Source organism: Schistocerca gregaria, chromosome 3 (genome assembly GCF_023897955.1).
Source record: "Schistocerca gregaria isolate iqSchGreg1 chromosome 3, iqSchGreg1.2, whole genome shotgun sequence".
Classification (NCBI taxonomy): Eukaryota; Metazoa; Arthropoda; class Insecta; order Orthoptera; family Acrididae; genus Schistocerca; species Schistocerca gregaria.
The window spans coordinates 877,489,353-877,500,672 of NC_064922.1; positions in this window are offsets into that span (position 1 = coordinate 877,489,353).

Sequence of the window (11,320 nt, forward strand, 5' to 3'; positions counted from 1 at the left end):
AATATTCTCGGTTTTCTTGTCGCGTCAGTTCGGGATAAAATCTCAAGCTTTCGACGATAGCCTTCATCGTCATCGTCAGGAGCAACTAACTGTCTTCACTGCTTCTGTGGTAGCTTTTTTTAACGTGAAAATGCTGCACACTCACAGGATGAAAGACCGATTAAAGTTCTTCCTTTTTGTGGCGCTATTTCCAGCAAAATAGGAAGAGTCCTGCGTAGACGGGGTGTAAGACCGATTTTTCGCCCTCCTAAGAAAACTAAGAAGATGATGCGCCCTGTTAAGGACAATCTCGGCCTCAGGGTCCCTGCAGTTTATAATATCCCCCGTGAGTGTGGAAGCAATTATATAGGTGAGACCATTCCTACCTTTTCCGACCGCTGCGCGAAAACCAACGCCATATCAAAAATAGAGAACTGGAGAAATCGGCAATTGCGAAGCACAGCCTCATGAACTAACATAAAATATTGTTCGGTGAAACAAAAATTCTGTTCCATGCCTCCACGTACTGGGATTATGTTATTAAAGAACTGTTGAAATAAGAATGAGCCAAAAGAACTTTCACCGCGATAGCGGATACCATCCGAGCTTTGCATGGAAATGAGCGCTTGACGCAGAGAAGCGGGTGTACATTGAAACGGAAGCGGTGTCGCCACCGGCGCACACAGTGACACCGTCTGAGACAGGAGCACGTAATCGCCGACCAATCATAAGCCGACCAATCATAAGCCGACCAATCAGAAGCCGTCTTCGGGCTATATAGAGGCTACCATAGTAGCAGTGGAGACAGTCAGCTCCTGACGATGACGATGGAGGAAATCGTCGAAAGCTTGAGGTTTTATCCCGAATTGGAGCGGCAAGAAAACCGAGAATGTTTCACATATACATAATGGATGTACGACTACAGGTCGTGTACACGTGGTTGACAACATATCGAAGATTGGGTCTGGCAGTGAGTCGTGCACTCAAAGCCAAATAGTAAGGCGAGCGTTAGCGATAAGCGGGAAATCCCGGCTGGGGTCCGGCACAAATTCTCAAGCATTCCATTCTACAGCTGGTTGTAGTCCTTATTCGCAATTGTGAATTCATTTGATATGTTAGGTTGGGATTTCCAGAAATATGCCTCTGATGTCACTGCACACATTGTCCCGTTATCTGAAATACTGAAGTACACTGAAGCACGTAAACGACTCCATTGCAGCAAGTTTCGGGTTTGCTTGGATGCTCCTAAGATGTAGGCGGCTAAAAAGACGCAAACCAGACATGACTGAGGAGAGTATTTATCAAAACTACTCATGTTTTTAATGCACTGTATGTAAATGGTGAAGATTTATACCACCAGTAATGTTACATTTATGCAGTGACACTAAAGGATGTTAAAACAGCCGCCTATGTTTCTCAAGTTTTTTGTGACTGTAAACTTCTGCAGAAATGTGAACAGCGTCAGTCAAAGAAGAAATCTGGACTGAACTACAAAATGTGGAAAGACTAAATGTGACCAGCTCAACAACAGTCATCATCCAGGATAGGATGAAGGGCAAATTGACTTTTTTGCAGTTGCTTACTGGCAGAGCAAATAGTGTACTTACAATGGAACCAAACAAGATTAGGAGAAACTTGAAACTTTCTGGCAGATTAAAACTGTGTGCCCGACCGAGACTCGAACTCGGGACCTTTGCCTTTCGCGGGCAAGTGCTCTACCATCTGAGCTACCGAAGCACGACTCACGCCCGGTACTCACAGCTTTACTTCTGTCAGTATCCGTCTTTCTCATTCTGGAAACATCCCCCAGGCTGTGGCTAAGCCATGTCTCTGAAATATCCTTCCTTTCAGGAGTGCTAGTTCTGCAAGGTTCGCAGGAGAGCTTCTGTAAAGTTTGGAAGGTAGGAGACGGATAGTGGCAGAAGTAAAGCTGTGAGTACCGCCCGTGAGTCGTGCTTCGGTAGCTCAGATGGTAGAGCACTTGCCCGCGAAAGGCAAAGGTCCCGAGTTCGAGTCTCGGTCGGGCACACAGTTTTAATCTGCCAGAAAGTTTCATATCAGCGCTCACTCCGCTGCAGAGTGAAAATCTCATTCTGGAAGATTAGGAGAGTTTTGGATCGGAACATAAGATTCTGCGAATGCGAAATAATGGTGTTGAATACTGTAAGTAGGAAATCCAGAAATGAAAGACAAGTCTAAAGGGATTCAATGATAATGACACATGAACGGTAAATAAGTATGATGAGCATATAATGTCCCGTCAACGATGAAGTTATTAGAGCACAACGTCGAGCTGGAGACGTAGGGGGAACGGACTCGACTGTTTCTGTGACCTCAAAGGTGAATTTTGGATGGAAATAACTGGATAGGAGGTATGGTATGTAGGAGGGGTAGTGATAAACCACATCACCCAGAAAAAAATTAAGCTAAGATCATGAGATTTTGTGGAGACCTTGGTTGTAGGTGCCTGCATTTTCAGGGACCGTTGAAAGTTTGTCCGTCTGCAAAGAAAGCTCTGAAGTTCTATTCATACAGTGAAAGCTGGACTCACGAATCAAGTGCAGACATGAATCGCGAAAGGAATACTGTCAATATCCCAGGTGGCAACCAATCGACCGGTAACCACTACAGCAAGCAACTGAACTAGTGAATTCTGGTGAGTTCGGCCTACTGCGGACGCAGAGGGGGTCACAGACCTCTAGTAAAGTTTCCGCTAAAGTGAAGATATAGAAAGGAACACTGAACATCAGCACACTACTTAGAGCAGGGAAACTGCTTGAATTTGGAAAGATTCTGGACAAACAAAAGATTCTGATATTTGTAATGGAAGAGACTCGCGTAATAGACGACGTCACAGACGAACGATAGACTGTTCTAGAGCAAACCAGATCTGGAAATAAGTAAAGTAGCTGAGCCCCTGGGAATGACCTTTGCAGTAAAGAACAGGCTCCTCCAATCAGTAACAGAAGTGAAACCAATGAACAATAGACTTATCGCGATGAGGTTCAAACGTGCTAATAAGTCTCACATGAAAATCAACGCACATGTACCTGTATACCAAGATAACAAGAGAGACAAAGGACAAGTTAATAAGTACTGGGTCGAAAAAAACATGAGAAAAAACGGTAAAGGAGAGGTTACAATTTTATTAAGTGATTTAAACTCGCAATTACGCAAAGAAGAAAACATTGAGATGAATGATAGGACAATTCCCAGAACATAGATTTTCTAACAAGGTTGACCAGACATCGATCGAGCTATGTTACCATCAAAATATGAGGATGATGTTAATTTACTTCAAGAAAGAGATCACGAAAATCAAGAGACGGAGATCACTAGGCCGCCCGTTGGAAGAATGCCAAATCGACCACATAGCAATTACACACAAGGAACACAGATAAATCATGAATGTATAAATCAGAAGGGGGGAGGGGGGCGGGTGGGGGGCAGACTTCGTTCACCAGGATCTAAATCAAGTTGATACCAAATATAATGAATAAGAAGACTAAGGTAATAAGTTAAAATAAAATTGAAATAATCAAGCATCAAGGAGTAATGCTAAGAAGTGACAGCCACGACCTATTAAGAAATCAAAAGAGAAGGTAATCAGTAAAGAGGAAGAGGAAACTCCTCTAGCAAAAACGACGGAACATCCGTGGTGGAAGAACACTCTGAATAAAGCAACTGAAAACAGGAGAGTAACAGAAATCAATTGGAAAACCGACCAAATAGAAGTTTATCTGGCAACATATTAAAAAACTAAAAACCCGCCTCGATTGCGGAAAACGCACCTAGTGTTAAGTGTTAACCCAGGCGGAGATAACTACACCTTCTTCTGAACAACAATAAAACCCACAAGTGCCTAAGAAGACCTTTGTCACATATGTACAAACTCAAAAGCACTATTTAACTTAATGGTGTACGCTCCACCTCACACCGGCCTATGTTCGATGGGCCATGACCCGTCATTCCATTAAGTTTTGACTTTGTACATATGTACTGTTTGCGTTTTCATTACCTTTTTCGTTTATAAACGTATAGATATGGTGTTCGTTTAGTCATAGGTCTTCTTAGGTACTTGTGGGTTTTATTGTAATTCCGAAGAAGATGTAGTTATCTACGCCTAAACATGGGTTAACAGTTAACACTAGGTGCTTTTTTCGCAATCGAGGCGGGTTTTTAGTTTTTTAATATATTAACCGACGATTGCTGACGCTCTGCAATGCTGAAGGTTCATATCTGGCAACGCACGTACAGGCTGCAAAGAAAACGACAAGAGACCTCAGGAAGTCACCAGAGAAAACGTAAATTATCCAATAAACGTAATAGACGAGGGTTCTGAAACTATAACACGAGAGACCTCTACAAGACATTTAAAGTCAGAATCGTCCGATAGAACCAAAAAATCTGTATTTCAGAAAAACTATGGCGAAGTCGCACTGAACAACACAGAGAACTGCGATACATTGGCAGAGTATCTCAGTGAACTACTGAACCTGCAGAGAGCCTATTAAGAAGTCAAGAGGTCAAGAGAAGCGATACGTCAAAGGTACCAGATGAACTGGAAGTCAACAGACAACTCATGAAACTGAGAAATGGTAGAAGGGCAGGAGAAGAAGGAATCTAAGTTGAATTGTTAAAGGAAATTGGGTCTAACATCATCCTAGAAGTAAAAAGTATCATACAAGGCCCTGGAGAGCATATAACGCCGGAAATGCATATCCTCCTATTTCCATCAATTGTACTATAATTTTTTTCCTTATTTTGTTACCTGAAGATATGACATTTCTGTGTCTTTATATATTGTAATTATTTTACTATTTGTATATATATATATTTATGCATTTATGTCGATGTATGATTGGTTTGTTTTGTAAATACTATTTGCTTTTTTACACTGTGTTTTGTCTAGGGAAAACTATGCTATCGAACGATTACATCGATAAGTCGTGTGGAGAACCAAAGTGTTTAGGATCTTTGGTAGTGTTAACTCTGCCTCGTGGAGCGCGGGCAGAGCAGAGGTTGGGTGGAGTAGGGCGGTGGAGCAGGTGTGTTGAGTGTCGCTCCCGCGAGTTGCTGCGCTTTCGGGGTTTGGCAGCATGTAATTGCGCTCGACTTGCTATGATAGATTCTGGCGTGGTGTCGCGGATGGGAAACATTAGCTGGCATACATCAAGAGCTCCTTTCGCCTGGTGACCGTGTCGAGAAGAAGGCGCGCCAATATCCAGCTTCTGGCCAGCCGCGGTGGTCTCGCGGTTCTAGGCGCGCAGTCCGGTACCGTGCGACTGCTACAGTCGCAGGTTCGAATGCTGCCTCGGGCATGGATGTGTGTGATGTCCTTAGGTTAGTTAGGTTTAAGTAGTTCTAAGTTCTAGGGGACTAATGACCACAGCAGTTGAGTCCCATATTGCTCAGAGCCATTTATCCAGCTTCTGCAACAGCTACGGCCAACAATGAGTGATTGTCGCCACCTTCTCGATCGACGACTTCAATCCTTCATTCAATCAACCAACAAGGAAGACTGAAAGCACGTAAAGTTTTAGAACTGTATGGTAGACCTCAGCTTTTCAAACAATTCCATTAGCATCACTAAAATACAGCAACTTAACATGAACCTTTGTTGCTCATTGTCCCAATTGCATTACCAAGTAGGGTCCCTTCCTTTTCAGAAATTAACTCGAGTGTCATTGAAATTCAAACGCCTGCATTAAAGTAATATAATTCCATTTCACTGGTTTAATTTCAAAGTTTAGTTAAGGTATTCATACCTGGCCACAATATTTAGATTACACATGCACAAATTAAGAGTGCGAGTTTTGTTACCATATTTTAGCTTACCTGTGACTGCAACTCAGCTTGGTACGTACTAAATTCTACTACTGTTAATTGTTCAGAATTATTTAATTCAAGCTCAAAGCTAAATCTCTTATTTCTAAATTGCGTAGATTCAAGTAGTTTTTGAAATGATTGTTGAGGTAGCCCAAGACTAACCTTATTTTATTGAATTTCGTAGTGCTTCAGAATTAAAATTCACTATTAATTTCTGTCACAAAATTAACTTACAGTTTTCGGGTTTTATTAATTCTTTTGCTAAATTAAGTCAGAGTGTACCGAAATTTATTACTTCTGACAAACATTTAGTTTTCACACAATACGTGTCAACCTTCAGTTGCCACGCTTTTAGTGCTAATTATATGTGCATTAACCTTTCTTTTTAAGTTATTGCAGTAGTTGTCCATAGGACTGGCGACTTTAATTCTCCCAAAATCTCAACTATCTAATTATCGCCAGTTAATTTTTAACGTAACGACCGCACATTTACTTTCTTTATTAACTTTACCCGTTTTCAAAATTAATTTCCACCAGTTTCATTTGCATTTTTCCTTTCATTTAGATGCAACCATTTCCTCCCTCTTTACCGACAGATTAACTTCGGTGACGATTGCTTTTCCCAATTTTCATTAGGTACACGCGGTTTAGTTTTACTGTCATTAAGGTCGATAAGTGAAGGGGAGATTACAAGCAGAATGCGAAGAATGATCCAGTACAAACAGAGAGGGACAGCATGGTTTCAGACCTGGAAGGTAAACTGTTGATCTCATACCGTAATGAGGCAGCTCGAGAATCACCATTATGAGTTTGGGGAAGACCTTCTAATCGCCTTTCTTGATACAGAAAAGTATTTTTATAGGGTCTGTAGAAGAAAGGTCAAGGAGGCACTAGAACAGGATGGAGAAGAAAAAGAGGCAACAAGCAAAGATGAGAGTAGGTACGGTGGAAGTCTGGGTCACGTGGAAAGGAAATGAAAGGGCGGACACAAGTGGTGTGAAACAGGGCAGTGAACTGTCACTTCTCCTCTTCGTTGTGCTCTTGGATAAGATAACGACGAAGATGGCAGAAAAAACTACAGACGACGAGATGAAAGCATCAGTGTTCGCAGAAGACTTGATGATCTGGGAAAAGAGTGAGGAGGAGAGTCAGGAAGACCTAGATACTTGGAAAGAAACTGTGAAACAGCGTGGAATGAAATTCAGTGTAAACAATAAGATCCTGGTTACAACTGCAAAGAAAGATAGACCAACAAGCGGAATAGGGATTCGAGGTGTTCGAGGTGAAGAAAAGAGGAAGATATGAAGTGTCAAGTATTTAGAAAGTGTGATGGATGGAAATGGAGAAATGAGAAAGAGATCAGTAACAAGGCAGAAGCATTGCTGGGAAGTGTTAGGACCTTGGTTTAGAATAAATACGTCTCACAAAAAAGCGAAGAAGTTATTATATCCCAACACTGAACTATATATCTGAAACGTGGGTAATGAAGAGTAGAGATGCAAGCAGATTACAGACATGTGAAGTGAAATTGCTCAGCAGTAGGAGAGAAATAACAAGTAGAGACAGGATGCAGAATGAAGGGGAGAGGGCTATAGTGAAAGAGAAACCCTTCCAGAGCAGGACAGAAACATCACAGCTAATACAGTACGGGCACTTAAAGATAGCGAAAAAAAAATTCCATGGATTACACTCGACCCAGACAGTTGGGGTACACTAATTCCGTCCCGGGGGAGTATGGGGTGGTGACAGGAAGGGCATTCGGCCACCCCTTAAACATTGACATGCCAAATCCGATTAACGATGGCTGACCCTGCTTAACTGCGGGACAAGGCTCAAGCGACAGCGATAGAAAATCTCAGTGATAGCTCTGGGTTTGGAATGCATTTCTGTTGCAGATGTCATTTTGCAGGCTACGCTTAGCGACCCCATCCATCGGTACTTCATCAAACTACAGGAGCTGAAGCGGGAATATTCCACATAGTCCGACAACCAATTCCACATTTTTGCAACCGACATTGGCTGAGAAAAGAATATGTTGCATTACTTATCGAAAGCCCCTAGTACAATAAACCACGTCTCTCTTGTAATTACAAGTGAGACATTACAACACTGTCATAAAACCAAAAAATTTATCAGAAGCGCTAGTTACGCATCGGAACGATGAGCTAAAAAATATCAAGGAACTACCTAGAAGAATCAGCTAGAAAACCCTACCCCGCAATACGACACAAGAATGCTACTGAATTCGGAATAGACAAGAGACCTGAATAAAACGTTCTCGGTTTTCCAGCCGCTTCAATTCGAATAAAATCCTCGAGCTTTCGATGGCCATCTCCGCCATCGTAGTCAGGAGTTTGCCGGGGCTGCTACGGTTTCTCGCTTATATAGGCAAGATGACATGATCAGCAGCCAATGTGGTGCGCGAGCGTAAGTCGACCCGGTCAGCTAGCGGAGCTATTGCCCGTGGCAGCAATGGTGACGTCAGATGGCGCCAGGGGCAGGCGCCACGTTTGAAACTGCCGCTCCCGCGTCGCGCATCTGTCTCTGGTTTCTTTCGATGTCCAACGCCCGTCCCCATGCCCTGCTGAGTGTGTATCTACGGTCTGTTGAAATTGTTTAAACGAATCTCGGCCGCTCCTTTATAACGGAGTCCGAATATGTAGACGCATGAGCTAACACCGACCTCACGGTCGGGTAAGACTGCAGATTTGCATTACTTTTTTTTATTAAGTTTAAATAACATGTATGACTTTCGGACTCGGTTCTATAAAGGGCAAAAGTAGGATGGAATAACAGTTATAATATAATTGTAATTTTGAAGCTTTCTTCGGTATATCGCTAGTTAAACCTTAAGCACGAAATCTTGCCTCACTTTATTACACCGAAACACGCCTCCAGAGGAGTCTAAACAAAGCGACTCAGTCAACTCCTTGTTATCAAGGAATACGGCGTTTTGCTTCTGCATCTCAAGCGGAGCGCTGTGGTATTGTGGACCCTTATGGGCGTACATCGCGATGTGAAAGTGGTGACATTTGAACATAACTCTGAAATGCCTTGTTCAATTTGCACCAAACTTGGTACATACACTTACATACTTCCCAGAAGTATATACCATTGTCTTATTAGACGGAGACTTTTGCTAGGCTGATTGGTAAAAGTCCTGACGAAATTCCAGTCCTGGGAGAGTGAGTGCTGATGGAAATGGTTTGACACGCAAACAATAACCGAGACAGCACAGTCAAATCCACGTCCGTGCAGATTTCACTCATGCTTTATGTCCCACTGTTTTCTAAAACAATCACGATCTGGACAGATTTCAAGACAGAGCCATTCTTGCAGCTCAATATGAAGACGACAAAACAGTAAATAATATTGCTGTGTGAATAAGTGCAGTCATCGAACTTGATGATCAAATCAATCATCTCCTTAGCCACCACGTCGTCTTTCCCTTGAAGTGGGCTCTCCTATTATTTTGCTATAGGAACGTCTAACAGCTAAAGCTTTGCAGTGGCACACAGCTGCTTATGAAGAACACGTTAGCAGTTTATTTGAAGTGTCAATCTCAACAGGAGATGGACTGAAATATCCTTTCTTCCAGGAATACGACTCGTTCCGACGAATCCTGATTTTAACTTTAAGACATTTCAATTCCCAATGCGACCTGCGATCTAGATCACGATCAATAAGTTTTTCTAACAGCAAAATACGCGACACATACGACACCAATGTCTACGCCTCCAAATATACGATACAAGCCACTGTACAATGCATGGAAGATGACACTTCTTATGAAAAATATCGATTTTCTTTCCAATTCCATTCGCGTAATCAGCGAGGGGCAATTGACTGTCTCTATGCTTCTGTACGTGCCCTATTGGTTGTCTGGTGGTCACAGTCTTTTTCTATCACGCTTTCTCAAAATTTATCCAACAGCGTTTCACGAGAGCTGCGTTGTCTTTCTTTCACTGATTCCTACTTACAATTCCCAATCATTTGTGTTACACTTTCGTATGTGCTAAATCGACCTGTTACGATCTGATAATAGTATCGCGTATATGAATTTCTTCGATGTCTATTGTCATGCTTACTTGATATGGATTCCAAACATTGGATCAGTGCTTAAGAATTAATTACTCTACCTTTTTCCAAGGTATTTCCTTTCACCTCCCCTAATCACGATTTTACTTGATCACCCCATTTACCGCTTCTCATTATTACCCATAAATCATATTCCATTCCATGGAAATGATTGTGCCCCACGACCGTGACGTAACCTAGAACACAAACAGAGTCATCATGGGTGGTAATGTCATCTGCCTTTTCTTATTGTATTGCAGATCTAGATTTCAACTGACAGCGCACCTATCGTCAGTGCGTTTACAAATAGTCACGTAGACTGAATGTAATTATAACGAAACGTATTCCAATCTAACTCAGGCATGTACAGGCATCTTGGACTAATGCTTGTACATACCTGAGTTAGATTGGTATATACACTCCTGGAAATTGAAATAAGAACACCGTGAATTCATTGTCCCAGGAAGGGGAAACTTTATTGACACATTCCTGGGGTCAGATACATCACATGATCACACTGACAGAACCACAGGCACATAGACACAGGCAACAGAGCATGCACAATGTCGGCACTAGTACAGTGTATATCCACCTTTCGCAGCAATGCAGGCTGCTATTCTCCCATGGAGACCATCGTAGAGATGCTGGATGTAGTCCTGTGGAACGGCTTGCCATGCCATTTCCACCTGGCGCCTCAGTTGGACCAGCGTTCGTGCTGGACGTGCAGACCGCGTGAGACGACGCTTCATCCAGTCCCAAACATGCATAATGGGGGACAGATCCGGAGATCTTGCTGGCCAGGGTAGTTGACTTACACCTTCTAGAGCACGTTGGGTGGCACGGGATACATGCGGACGTGCATTGTCCTGTTGGAACAGCAAGTTCCCTTGCCGGTCTAGGAATGGTAGAACGATGGGTTCGATGACGGTTTGGATGTACCGTGCACTATTCAGTGTCCCCTCGACGATCACCAGAGGTGTACGGCCAGTGTAGGAGATCGCTCCCCACACCATGATGCTAGGTGTTGGCACTGTGTGCCTCGGTCGTGTGCAGTCCTGATTGTGGCGCTCACCTGCACGGCGCCAAACACGCATTGGCACCAAGGCAGAAGCGACTCTCATCGCTGAAGACGACACGTCTCCATTCGTCCCTCCATTCACGCCTGTCGCGACACCACTGGAGGCGGGCTGCACGATGTTGGGGCGTGAGCGGAAGACGGCCTAACGGTGTGCGGGACCGTAGCCCAGCTTGATGGAGACGGTTGCGAATGGTCCTCGCCGATACCCCAGGAGCAACAGTGTCCCTAATTTGCTGGGAAGTGGCGGTGCGGTCCCCTATGGCACTGCGTAGGATCCTACGGTGTTGGCGTGCATCCGTGCGTCGCTGCGGTCCGGTCCCAGGTCGACGGGCACGTGCACCTTCCGCCGACCACTGG